Here is a 13,325-nt window from a genome sequence, read left to right on the forward strand (position 1 = left end):
TTTTAACAAGATTAACCAAATCTCTTCTTCTTCTTCTGTTAGGTCATTTGCAATGTAGGAAGGCCTAGACTCTTCTCTTGGTTCAAAATTTATCTTTTTTTGCGTTTTCAGGCCCTTCGTAGGATTCGCCCTGTTTGCATAGTTCTCTAACAGGTTGTTCGACTATGATTTTTTGATCTTGGAGAGTATATTTCCTGTAATGAGATGGAACACTCATTAGATCTTTACCATCTTCTTATGTGGTTTCCATTTTGGTCGTATATATCTTCTTTAGAGGTTTTTTCAACTCGTCATACTTCTTTTTCCGCTCAACTCGTGTCATGGTTGACTCATTGTCCTATTTTTTTTGGCTTTGCTTGAGTATCCTTCCTTGTTTTTTCTCGATGTTTTTGACATTTCTGGATTTTCTTTTGAAGGATATCTGCCAATGATTTTGTCCTTGACACAATCATGTGCATCTATCTACATCAGGAACTGTGTTCTACTAGAGACTGATGGCATAGGTCTAGCTTTCATGTTTTTGGTATCTCTTTTTCATCTATACCATTTCTGTCTTCTCAATTTCTGGTTTGGAAAGCCAAAAAACTTTTCCTCCCCTCCTTGTATAAGTAGCTTAGCTCTCACATGTTCTTTTTTCGACCTCGAATCATCTGAGGTAGTTGAATGTTCTTCTAACTCATCTGTTGCATCGTAGTAGAGGTCTAAAAAGACTTTTTGAGCTTTCATCAAGTCCTTGGTTTCCTGAATTTCATCTTCAATGTGGAGGATTGAGATCATTTGTATGGGAATTATATCATAGCCGTCCTCATTGCAAAATTGAGTAGGCATAGATGTATTTACACATACATCCATTGTTGATAAAATTTGAGTCCATTTAAATGGCTCAAACAAATGCTCTGGAAAGGATTCAGGTACATAGGCTTCGTCTGTGCAATCCCTTTCTAAGATACATTCTTCTCATTTTAAGCTCCCGTTTTCTGAAGCTCTACACATCCAAATAGGAGTGTCTTTGTTCAACCAAGATGGAAGCTTAGTTTCAGGGGAAGAGACTGAATCAAACTCTTGTATGAGAGTTTTCATGACATCTCTTTAAGTGTGGTATTTTAGATTAACCCTTGTTATTGATCCCACTTGTTTCAAGTACAGATAATTGTTTCCCCAATCTTGGATGAGCTATACCTTTTGCATGAAAGGTCTTCCCAATATGATTTCTTAATTGAGTTTCTTCCCAAAGTCTACTATGGCAGAAGTGGGTTGATATTCAATCCCACAGGAATTAACTATCACCTTTCAAGCAGTCCTAAGGGTTTTTAGATGTGTCCATCAGCCAATTGCAATTTCATTCGAGTTTGTCTAATTGCTGTGGTTGTTTCCAGGATTCCCATACTGCTTTTGTGGCTATGGCTATGCCTACCCCACTATCCAGTATTGCCATGGTTTCTATGTCATTATATTTCACTGGAAGGGTTGTGTTTCCTTCTTCCCCTTCGTAGTATTCTTCGACTTTGCTCATTGCAATACATCGAATCTCTTTGTTGTCCATTTTGTGATTCAAATTTTCCATTTTTTTTGTGATTAGCCCCGTTATCCCCACCTTCTCTAAAGTTTCATGTATATCATTCCATAAATATGGGTCTGATTTTTAACAGTTCTCCTAAAGTATGAGTGCATTGGATGGGTGTAGACATGATTAAATGAATGTTGTCTACTTCTAGGGTTTGTTCCGCTCTTTTTACCTGAGTGTATGGATTTATCTTTGTTATCTCCCAAGTAAGTGGGTAATGTTTTCAAGGTCAATTTTATCAACAACCAAAATTGATCCTCCAGATTTCACAGTGGTTTCTTTGATTTCACTTCCAAGTTTCTTTCACCTTTTCCTGGAATAACTTCTTTGCTTCTCCTTGATTTGAGCCGTTGTTTTTGTTTTCTCATCTCATACCTTTTGCTTCTACTTCTTTTGGTCTTTTGAGAGGAAATTTTTGTTTTCTCTGAATCATCAGAGGAGTTATGTTTCTTTTCCTTCGCCTGAGCTCTAGTGATTACCTTGATTGGAACAATCAGTTAACTCTCAGATCAGCTACTATGTATCACTTGGACTACGTTTACTACTGTTTTACCCTTGTTTAAAGGATTTTTTGGACAATCTTTTGAGAAGTGTCCTCCCTTTTTGCAACATTGTATGCAATAAGCTTCAACTGGCTTGAGGTTTTTGTCAGGCTCTGGGTATTCATTTTTCCAATGATCATCTGCACCACAGCTATGACAGTTTTCCTTTCTTGGCTTAATCATGGGTCTTACCATAGGAGGTCTAACACCTTGATTAGACACATTGTACACTGGTGCAAGCTCTAGTGGAGTATAAGTCACAAGTCTCGAATACAGAGGTTGTTTACCCAACACAGATTGAGATCTTTCCATACCCATCGGTGGTCTTTGAGATGAGGCCATGTTAGCCTGATATCTGTACATGGGTTGTCCTTGTGGCCTCATGGGCACATATTGAACATTCCCATCATACTTTGGTCGGTAGTAGCATTCATTGGTCACATGGTTGGTCCATTTACCCTCGATTGCACACCATTTCTACGGTCTAATTGGTTGTCCCTGTTGAGGTATCTTTTGCCCTAGTCCCCCCATAGGTGCTTTTTGCATGTTATTCATCATGTCGTTCATCCTTTTGAGTAGGTATTCTATGGCTAAAAGTGGTGTTGCAGCAACCGTTTCCACTTGTGCTGGTTTGGTGGATGCTGTTTTTTCACTTTGGTTATCCTTAGGGACATCTTCTTCGTTGAAAATATCACAATTTTTCTCCTAAGTCAATACCATCTGACACACACTTTTTAGGGTTGTATGCTTCTTGCTATATAGTATAGCATGAAGTTCTTTGTTTAGCAATCCCTCTAGAAACAATGATACTAGTCGTTCTTCTGCAGGTATCTCTAGCTCTGGGCATCTGGCAATGAATTGTTTCATTTGAGTTACACAATCCCTAATAGACTCAGCTTGTTTCTGTTTAAAGCTGTAGATTTGAGCTACCATATTGTATATGATCCCCATTTTGGAACAAGAGCTACAAATACTTGAGCTAATGTGTTCAAGTCCATGATTGACCTTGGTGGAATATTTTGAAACCATGTCAATGCTTTTTGTTCTAATGTCATTCCAAACCTCTCGAATTGAGTATGGAAATTGAATATGCGTTCTTCTCTTAGCACTTGCTTAAAGCTGGCTAAATGGTCATATGGATCCCTCGATCCACTGTATTTTTTGACCCATTTTTGAAAATTAGCTGGTTTGACACGTCAATTTGGTTCAACTCCCGGTCTCCTAGCAGTTGGTCCTGTTCCGAGTCCTTCAAACCAATCTGTTGAAAATAGTGACTCATGTAGCCCTGGACTAGCTTTAGTGTCACCCGCTTTTCTTCGTGATGAGGTGGTTTCTGGTTTCTTAATATTACTTTCAGAAGATCTCTTACAGTGTTCTTCTTTTGGGATAGTTTCTAGTCCTTGGTCCAATATCCAATCTCTTCTTGAATACCCTTAATATTTGGTTTGTTCTACCTCCTCAACAGTCATCATAAAAAAGTTGTTGTTATAACAATCCTTAAACATGTAGGTTGGTAGATCTACTGATCCCTTATCTTTGATCTTGAAGATATAGATGATCTTCATGGGTGTTAGTTGTCCAGATTTGGCATGCGAAGTCCATAGTAGATCTTTTACATTTCTCTCCTCCCAACAATAGACTCCGATCCTAGGATTATTCGTACTAAGTTTTTTCAAAGTCTTCAAATCAACTTGATCGTATCCCTCGAATTCTAAAGTTGGTGGTCCTTCTTTAACTGCCATATCTAGAATTATGGTGTTTACTTCTAACCCCCATTTGTCTATCACGTCAGGGTTTTTGACTTGTAAATACTGAGTCCTGTTTCTATCCATGTACATTTTTCCTTGTTTGTTTTCCCTGATCTCTTCTTCAAACTCAATACCATGGTCATTAATGCGAATAACATACTCTTCGTTAGGATCCAAGTAAACATAAGCTCCATGGCGATTAGTCTTATCAAAAGAGAGTATATGCTTGTAGCGCACTGTCGTTCCGGTTTTTGAGTGAGTCGAGTAAGAAGACATTTCAGATGTTGAATATGAGAAAGTGTCTGAGACTTCTTCAAAGATAGTGTGCAAGGAATTGCCTTGATTCACGCTTTCCTCATTGGATACTCTATTGGAGGTTTCTCCAAATATGCCTTGATTTCCTAGTACACGACTAGATCTAAGGTTCATAAAGACATGTGAAGCCCTGGATAGAGTACTTACCGTTGGATTGACTTGTTGTCAATTTCTTCCAAAAAACTTGACTTGATTGCAAGTTCTGTCAAGCTACCGATTCCTCGTCTGCAACTTGATTCCTGTATCAACTTTGATCAAGTTAGCTATTCTTTCACAAAGACTGTGTAATTTCTTCTAACTATTCTGATTGGTCTATGTGTATCACTTCAATTCGAGCTATGGGAGTCAGGAGTTGAGATTCTCAGACTCAACTTTGCAAAAATTTAAAGGATTAATTTGCAACCTGGAAATGAGTGAACATGTACCAATTTGGATCCGATTGAACCCAAAATTACCCAGTGGCCTTGTATTATGCTACTTTAACACTGTACAAGTTCAAAAGTCAAAATTGGTCCCTCTATGTAGCAGTATAAATAATCATGATTATTTACTTTTGTCAAATTTTTGCATTTTTTGGCTTGGTTTGCCAAGTATACAACCTGTTAAGGTCCTTGGACAAGTTTCACTAAGTTTGGACAAAATCTGTTTAAGTTTATCAATTGTTTCATGTCCGTAGACTCTGATTCCAAGAATCTGGCTTAAGTCTCACTTTTGTGATCCACATTTCACAAAAATTGATTTGTGTGGTCTACTTGATATGCTTGACCTTGTGGTATGCTCAAGTGTGGAAGAATACCAATTTTTGAAGCAGATGTAAATAATCATGATTATTTGCTCCAGCTAAATTTTTACAAGTTTTTGTCCCAATCTTGACACAGATCTGTTAAGCACTTTGTTAGGACACCGGCAAAGCCGGACAAGACAAGGGCAGGGCCGGGCTAGGCGGTGTGAAACGGGGAGTCCAACTAGGGCAAAGTGCTAGGAGCTTGCCTATTAAAAGGGTGGTTGGGTGGTGGACTCTCAGACCCTAGTTTCCCCTTGTCTTACACTGGTATCAGAGCTAGGGGAGAAGGAGCCATGGAGGAGGGGGGAAGGTTGCATGAAATTGCATGGTTGCATGCATGGTCTCTTTCTCTTCCCGATTCTCTTTCTCTCTTGGCGAGCTTGGAACTCGTGGAGGCCATGGGAAGACACACGCCGTGGGCATGGCACCTTGAAGACACAAGCCGATAAGGAGGAAGGTCGACGCGGGCGCCGTGGGAGCGACTGCTTACCCGAAGAAGATGAAGGTCGACACAGCCGTGGGAGCAAACCCTTACAAGGAGGGAGGAGCTCGGCATGGGGAGGCCGTTTGCAACACAGATGCATCCAAAAGTGTGCGCGCGGGCCTGCCAAAGATTTCCCACTTCATGGAGCTCTGCAACTGAGCCCTGTATAGCGGGCAGGGCGAGCGCGGTTTGCCTCTTGCACTGCCAAACTTCAGTGCCATCACCCGCCTTCATTTATATCTGCACCTCTTTCACATGCGGACGCCCAAGGGGGGGCCATTTGAAAAATTAAAACAGTGAAGGGGGCATGCCCACCTCGGGCACACACCCCTCCGGAGTTTGACATCTTGCTTTGCCCAGCTCGGAGATCCGGGGCTGAGGAGCTGTTGAGTTTCATGACGATGTCCCAGCAACAGAACCTGCATTAAAAAACAGTCCTGTGATGGAGTTCACACAGGGACATGTAGGTAAGCATACAGTTTTTGGGAAGATCCGACATCGGGAAGATCCGATAGGATTGGAAAAGCATGCAATCCTCTTGGTGCAACTCGAGCAAAGACAACGAAACTCTCCGATTTCAACGAACGATGTCAAGATCGAGGCGGATAAACGTACTGTTAGCATTCACAATTGTGAATGCAATGGCAAGGCCATGTCTTCCAGCATGGAGAAATGCCGCAAGGAGAGTACGACAAGGATGATGTTATTGGTTGATTCAAGACACATTGATTGCAGTAAATTAAGAGTTTGTTATCAAAATTTTGTGTGAGCAAAGCTTATTACATATATACAACACCTAACAAGGCGGCAATTGACAAGGATATACCATACCATGGTAAGGACCATGGTTCGGGCTACAACAAGTCCTCAAGCACGACTCAAGAGTCAACAAAGAACCTCGCCAAGGTATGCAATTGCTGTTGTTTTGTTTTGATAACACTTTCAAACATGCTATGTAGCTCTTGCATGCAGGCACAAGCACAGCTTGTGACAAGTCCCGTACGCAGTCAACCTTTTTTCCACTGCTTTGTTTACAAGAGCCGCTATTTGGTTGAGAGATCAACATGGAGCATGGCTTGATTACACAATATTCAAACCATGAAAAGGAAACTGATACTTCTAGATCGGCACGGCCGATATCTCTTACTGCTCGAGGGTACAAGTTGTTTGGCATAGCCGATTCTTTGTCGAGTCGAGAAAGCTCTTTTCCTTACGTCTAGGCTTGATTGATGATGCCAAATATGTTCTACATGGCTGACTATTTGTCACCATTTGCAATAGCCGACGGTATATGGGATTCTTGATCTCTGACATATTGATTTTCCAAGTGCTGACATGACAACACTTTGCAAGTATTTATGGAGGATCTTTTAGTATGCGTGAAGCCAAGGGGAATTAATTATCTATTGGAAGCCATGGCTATGAGCCAGAAGGGCTCCAGTTTAATAAGCCAGAAGGGCCCTAGCTTATCACGTACACCTCAGTCTACAAGGACGCTGAAGTACTTATCGGAAGCACGACTTCCATTTCGGCTATGAACTACATTTGAACAAGATTTTCTTCCGACATCTCCAAACAACTGGTTACTGCAGGATGACCAGGCTAGACCATGTTCAATATTGTTTATTTTTCCATGTTTATACATTTACATGGGAAATTCATGCGTTTGGGCAAGGCAAAGTTCTTTGAAAATTTTACATGAAGCAAGGCTTCTTCCTTGTGCCAAGGTACTGCCCACTGACTTGGAATCACGGGCAGCGGCAACAAGCTTGAAAAACTAGCAAAATAGGGCATATCACCTCACAAAATCCCTACCAATTTCGACTATGCAAGGCACTAATGGTTTTGGCTCTCACGTTGAGGCCATCACTCTCGCCAAGGGCTTAACAATCTGTATGCACGACGTGCTAACCAGGTGGCATAAATTCCACCCCTTCAGAGATTATGCTTCCACTATCACACCAGGCACTTTGTCACCACGGACAAACTAAGTTTTGGATTGTTTAAATTTTTGGTTACTGTCAACGCACAATACCACTAAATGGAACCTAAATCTAGGACTTATTTCACAGGCAAAGTGCCATATTTAAGTCATTTTTGTACAGTCACGATCCCCTACACGATAAGGGCAGCAAGGTGTGACTTGTTTTTTTGTTACATCTCTCGAAGCCAGATTATTGCATGCTTACAGGATAAGCTGCACGCTACACATAAGATGCACACAAGCATGGGTGCAAAACATACAAGGCAGTAACTCAAGGAAAGTTCCTTAGCCCAACATGCTCTCTTTCTCTCTCTTTCTTATTTCTCTCGAAGAATACTGCATACTTTCTAAAAGGCTTTTGCTACATGTTTCACTCGTGAGTCCTCCTGAGCCAAGATGCTCTAACTCTCAGCTAGAAATTGGGCAAGATTCCATCCACATTAGTCTTCATCGGTTCAACGATTGAACACTAATTTCCATGAGGGCTATGAGCCACACACGTTGGCTAAGAGCCATTGTTAAATCTAGGGTAAGACCCAATTGTTGGTATTCCTTGGATGATTGTTCTCAAGATCGAACAGCTCTACCCAGTGGAGTACACATTGACGTTAATTGACAATGAAGATTCCTGTCATTATGAATGTTTAGAGTATCATTTTACACTACATTTTTTCATTGCGGTGCTCGAGTTGAGTTTTAGATAACCTTAAATTCCCATCAGCACAGCTGATCTCTACCACGGAGTATAGATGCAGCAATAGGTTGAGACAGCATGGCTGTCCATAAGAGCTATCCATTTCACTTGTGTGGATATCCGGCTCCCTCTATAGCACTACAGATTGCCTATGGACATACTGTTTTGGGGTAAGACCCGATGGGTGATTGCTACATCTCCCCATAGGCATTGAGGATCATAGTTTCATCTATCCCAGTTCTACTTTCAAGGAAAGAAGCCAGTAATCTACCATGGGGTAGTGGACAAATTCAACTTTTTAAGTTGATTCTCATCATTCTGTACATGGTTAACTAGGTTGGTTACCGTTACCTGCTAGTTGTGCAGTTCTACAACGGGTCTTACCAAGGCGTTTGACTACGTAGATTCTAATCCAAGGGCTTGGATTGCAAAGGTAACACCCAGGGTTCCCAGTGCAATGGTGTTTGTTTTTTAGGTAGGGGACGTGCTCCTCTCCATTTGAATACAGGTAAGTGAACATTACATTCAAATCTCCAGGTACGCAGGTGTTATTCCATTTTTAGTATGCTTTGCTTGGTTTTTCAAGACGTTGATAGCCGTTTTTCGGCTCTCCGTAATTGCCATAGTAATCTACCTCACCCTACCAAATTCACCCAAACACTATGGCTATCCCTACCATTTCACTGTACATAGGCGTGTGTGAGTTACGGGACTTTTCCCATATCTCCTTAAAAATCCTTAGCTAGCTAGTCACTGGGCTAGTTGAGCCAAAAAAAAAAAAAAAATACAAAAATAAAAGTATATTATGGCCTCTTTGTGTGTAAATATTTCATTGTATATATGGCCTAGGTATAGGGATTTTTTATAATTATTTTGGTATTTTATTTAAATATTTCTACTTAGGTGTGTGTTTTATTAAACCTATGTACACCTTCTTTCATCCTCTTACACCATAATTATATTTTTTGCCAATATGTACATACTCTAACCTCATATTTTTCCTTTATACAAATCACTCCCACATTTTCACCCTCACCCTCGTGAAAACAAAAAATTGATTTCTACTCATTGGTCACGTTTATTATATTATTTACTTGCATACCTTTTCCTCTTTCACCCAAAATAATTCAAAGAGGGACCATATCATATGATTCCAATATCTTTCCATATCCATAACTCCTCCAGATTTTATTATTATTTTTACTCATTATTCAAACACCATGTGCTCATTGAGCTAAAGTCCATGAATAGTCCATACACTAGTCCCACCATGTATATATTTCTTTATTCACCAATAATCCTCCTCCATGCATGGGTCAAGGGCAACTTGGATGCTTTGTATTATGATATGACAAAGGAGGGGCTCACTCTTGGATGCATTGTACAAATTCAACAAAGGAGGGGGCCACTAGAAGACTTTTGCAGGCATACAAAAAGGCTTTTTGGTGAGAATTTTGGCACCTATCTCCACTCCGAATTTGGAGCGGTGGTCAAAAGAGAAAATGTAGCCCACGCTCTCAATAATCACCTCAAATTTTTTCATGATTTTTGAAGCTACCAACGGTGAGATATGATTTCTTGAGTGGAACCCAATCTGCCCACTTTTCTCACAAGTAGCCCATAGTCTTCTCTCACCTCTTTCCACACTTCTACACACACACACACACACACACACACACACACACACACACACACACACACACACACACACACACACACACACACACACACACACATTCCTCTCAATCCCTCACTCAAACCTGCACCTTCAATGGTTTCTCTCACCTTCTTCACCATTAACCTCCCCACTTACTTCCATAGCTCTCATATGAGCTCCACATGTACATACACCATCTCTATGCCTCTCTCTATTATCTCCAAAGTACAATTCCATCTTAACCCTTATATATATACATAAATTCAGCATGTGTACCATGCTTAACCTCTGCAAATCAAGAGATCTCATCAACAGAATTACCATTTTCATCACGATAATCAACCTTGGCGGCGGTGGCGTAAAGAAGGGAAGACGAAGAAGAAGATCGATAGTCATTTTGAGAACCTACACAAGTAAGTCCAAAACTTCTTCAAGCTTCACCATCACAAGGATTTTTTCACTTCATTCAACCATCTTACTTCAACCATCCACCCCATTCTACCCATTGTAAATATATCATTAACTTTCTAGTGATTACAAACACTAACCACTAACATATTAACACAAAATAGCCATTGACCTAACCATAAAAGACACCTCACCTTAAGACATGTGTATAGTAACTCTCTCTCTCTCTCTCTCTCTCTCTCTCTCTCTCTCTCTCTCTCTCTCTCCTTACTTACTTTCACCTTATCTACCATCAATAATGCTCTCTTTTGAGCCCACACCCATGACTCAAGCAGACAAAGAAGGCCCGCAATGTTTTGATATTCAAAAAAATCATAATCTTGATTTGTTAGCTTGTAAATTAGGATTTCCAATAATCTTAATGAGGGGTCTCCAACCTATAAATAGGCCGCTCTCCTTCTTGTAAAACAACCTCCAACATCTCACATAGCACCCCAACACTCTATGCGTGAGGAGAGACTTAGGTGTAGCAACCACTTGTGAGCTTCACTCTTGGTGTGAGAGAAGCCTTCAAGCTACACATTGCAAGTGAGAGAGCATGAGTTCCTCAAATCTCAAAACCACTATTGTATATGCTCCTTCATCATCAATAAATTGAGGTTTGGTGCATCAAAGGCGTGATTCGACGTTCAAATCTTCGTCCTTCCATTTGTGCAATACGGTTTGGTGAATTCAAGGTGACTTGTATATTTGAGTTTTTATCGGTTGATCTTGATTTTAGAAAGTGTTTTAGTGTGTTTTTCATTGCCAGTTTTGTGTCCATTGTAAGAGGGTATTGTGGTGAGAGGTCTCCCACACCCTAAGACAGTGTGTGTGTGTTTTGGCAATGTTTAGCAATCACTAAGCATTGAGTGAGTTTTGTACAAGTTCTACAATAGCATCATAACGAACCATCTCCATTTGCAAGTCACAAATAAGGTATTACGCAAGATCCATTCCTCTCTCTCTTCCCTTTGCTCTAGCTCTCTCTGGTCCATTTTGTGGGTGTCTTGGTGTGAGGTTGCTTGTGTGTGTTGTGTGGTGCATCTTCTTGGTTGTGCCAAAATCTCTCTTGCGTCCTAGTTCACATACCATAACTAGGTGGTGCCCCTATCTTGTTTGGGTTTGGCTGTGGGTTTGTTGTTTTGTTGTGCTTGTGGTTACCCCAGCCCCAATTGAGCAACACGGGAGCCTTGAGGGGTGTTTAGAGGTCGCCTCTCTTGTTGCCCGCCCCGGACCGCCTCAACGTATAAGTACGCTTGAATGTTACAGAGCCATGCCAAGGGCATGTCAACACAAAGTATTTTGGGCCAAATGTCCAATCTATCTTTCTGCCTTATGCTGTTATGAATCCACTTGTAGGATTTGATTTGGCACATGTTGTCACAGGGATACAACATGGTCTAGGAACTCAAGGAGTTCGGTTTAGCTAGTGTGGAGCAATGAATGAGGGTCCCTCTCACTCTTGTCGTAGAGTGTTTAGAGCTACCTCCACACACAAGTACATCTTGTACTTGTAGGATGTTCGTTTTTCAGACATCCTTAGTTGAGACATATTCCACATGTGGCGAATATGAATCTCTGGGACTGACACTGGCGCCTCCTATTTCAAATATGTGTCACGACAAAGTCCCTAAGTGATGGTCAAATCTGTTTTCTAGACCATTTTCAGCACGACGTATCAGGAGAAATTTCAGTGGCCAAAAATTGTTGTATACTTACAATGACTTGTTCAGCCTACAAGTATTGATAAACAACATTACAGATGGTGGTTTATACATATAGCAAGGCTATAAGTTGTTAATGAAAAAGTTTCATCGTATGTACCTAGAAGTTATCAATGTTTCACCTTTTATTGTGATTTAGACGTTTCAACAAGGCTTGCAAAAGATTGCAACTAAAAGTATTTAGTTTCTTTTCAGAACTATTTACATTCCTTCTTAATGCGTGCTAGGCGCATCACATTTGCCATAAGTATTGGCAAGGATCATTATGGATATACAGGTTCAGGTTTGTTTTTGCTAAATGCATGCACACTAGGTGTTATGGGCCCTAGTGTTTAGCAAAGGTTGATTTGGAATGACATTTATATATTCCTTAAGCTGTTGCTTATGAAGCATTTTGCACTCTAAGTGCAATATCTCTAGGAGATTACTTTTGGGTCTACTAATCACCAATAGAGGTCATGGCTCGGTTCGGGTGTTTGTGGATTTTTTCAAGTTAACCACGATGGTTATTTCGGAAATTGTTTTTCCCTCACCAATGTTATACACTACTGTGAGTCCCCGTTTACCAGTCATTTGGGACGACTGTCTGTAAACCGTGAGGAAAAAACACCTCAATACTGTCAGTTATCCAAGGGGATAGGCAGATTACAAAGAGTAATCTTGTGCTGAAGGATAAGCAAAGTGTGTACATTAGCACCAAGCGATCCAATTAGTAAACATTTATTGCTCTTCTTGGAGTTTTCTTACTATTCATTAATGCATGTTACGACTTGGTAGTCTCTTCATGTATAAGCCAGGTTCTCAACCTTGACACTCGTTAGGCTGGGGTTGTTTACTGATGCAATTTGAGAACTAGTCAAGGACTTACACTTGACTGATGATTTAGGTCAGCAAGTTACTTCACAGAAAGTGAAAAGCAGTACTCTTTCAGTATATCTTTGTCGTGATAACTCGTTTAGTATGCTCATGTGTGTTCTAAATGGAGTCTACACACTAGATGGTTACAAATGGACAACAATGTGAAAAATCAAGATGTTACTCTTGGTTTCATTGAACCTCCTGTGGAACCATATTCCGGTCAACCAAACAGCTAGATCCATGAAGGCTGCCACTTGAGAGAACATTAGTGTTCTTAAGAAGAACCTTCCCACTTTTGTTTTCGAGGACGAAAACTCTTCTTAAGGGGGGAGTAATGTCAGGACACCGGCAAGGCTGGACAAGACGAGGGTAGGGCCGGGCTAGGCAGTGTGGAACGGGGAGTCCAACTAGGGCAAAGGGCCAGGGTCTTGCCTATTAAAAGGGTGGTTGGGTGGTGGACTCTCAGACCCTAGTTTCCCCTTGTCTTACACACTTCAACTTTAGGTCTCTAGCCAAGTTTC

This window comes from Adiantum capillus-veneris, chromosome 2 (genome assembly GCF_014529385.1).
Source record: "Adiantum capillus-veneris isolate H3 chromosome 2, ASM1452938v2, whole genome shotgun sequence".
Taxonomy (NCBI): Eukaryota; Viridiplantae; Streptophyta; class Polypodiopsida; order Polypodiales; family Pteridaceae; genus Adiantum; species Adiantum capillus-veneris.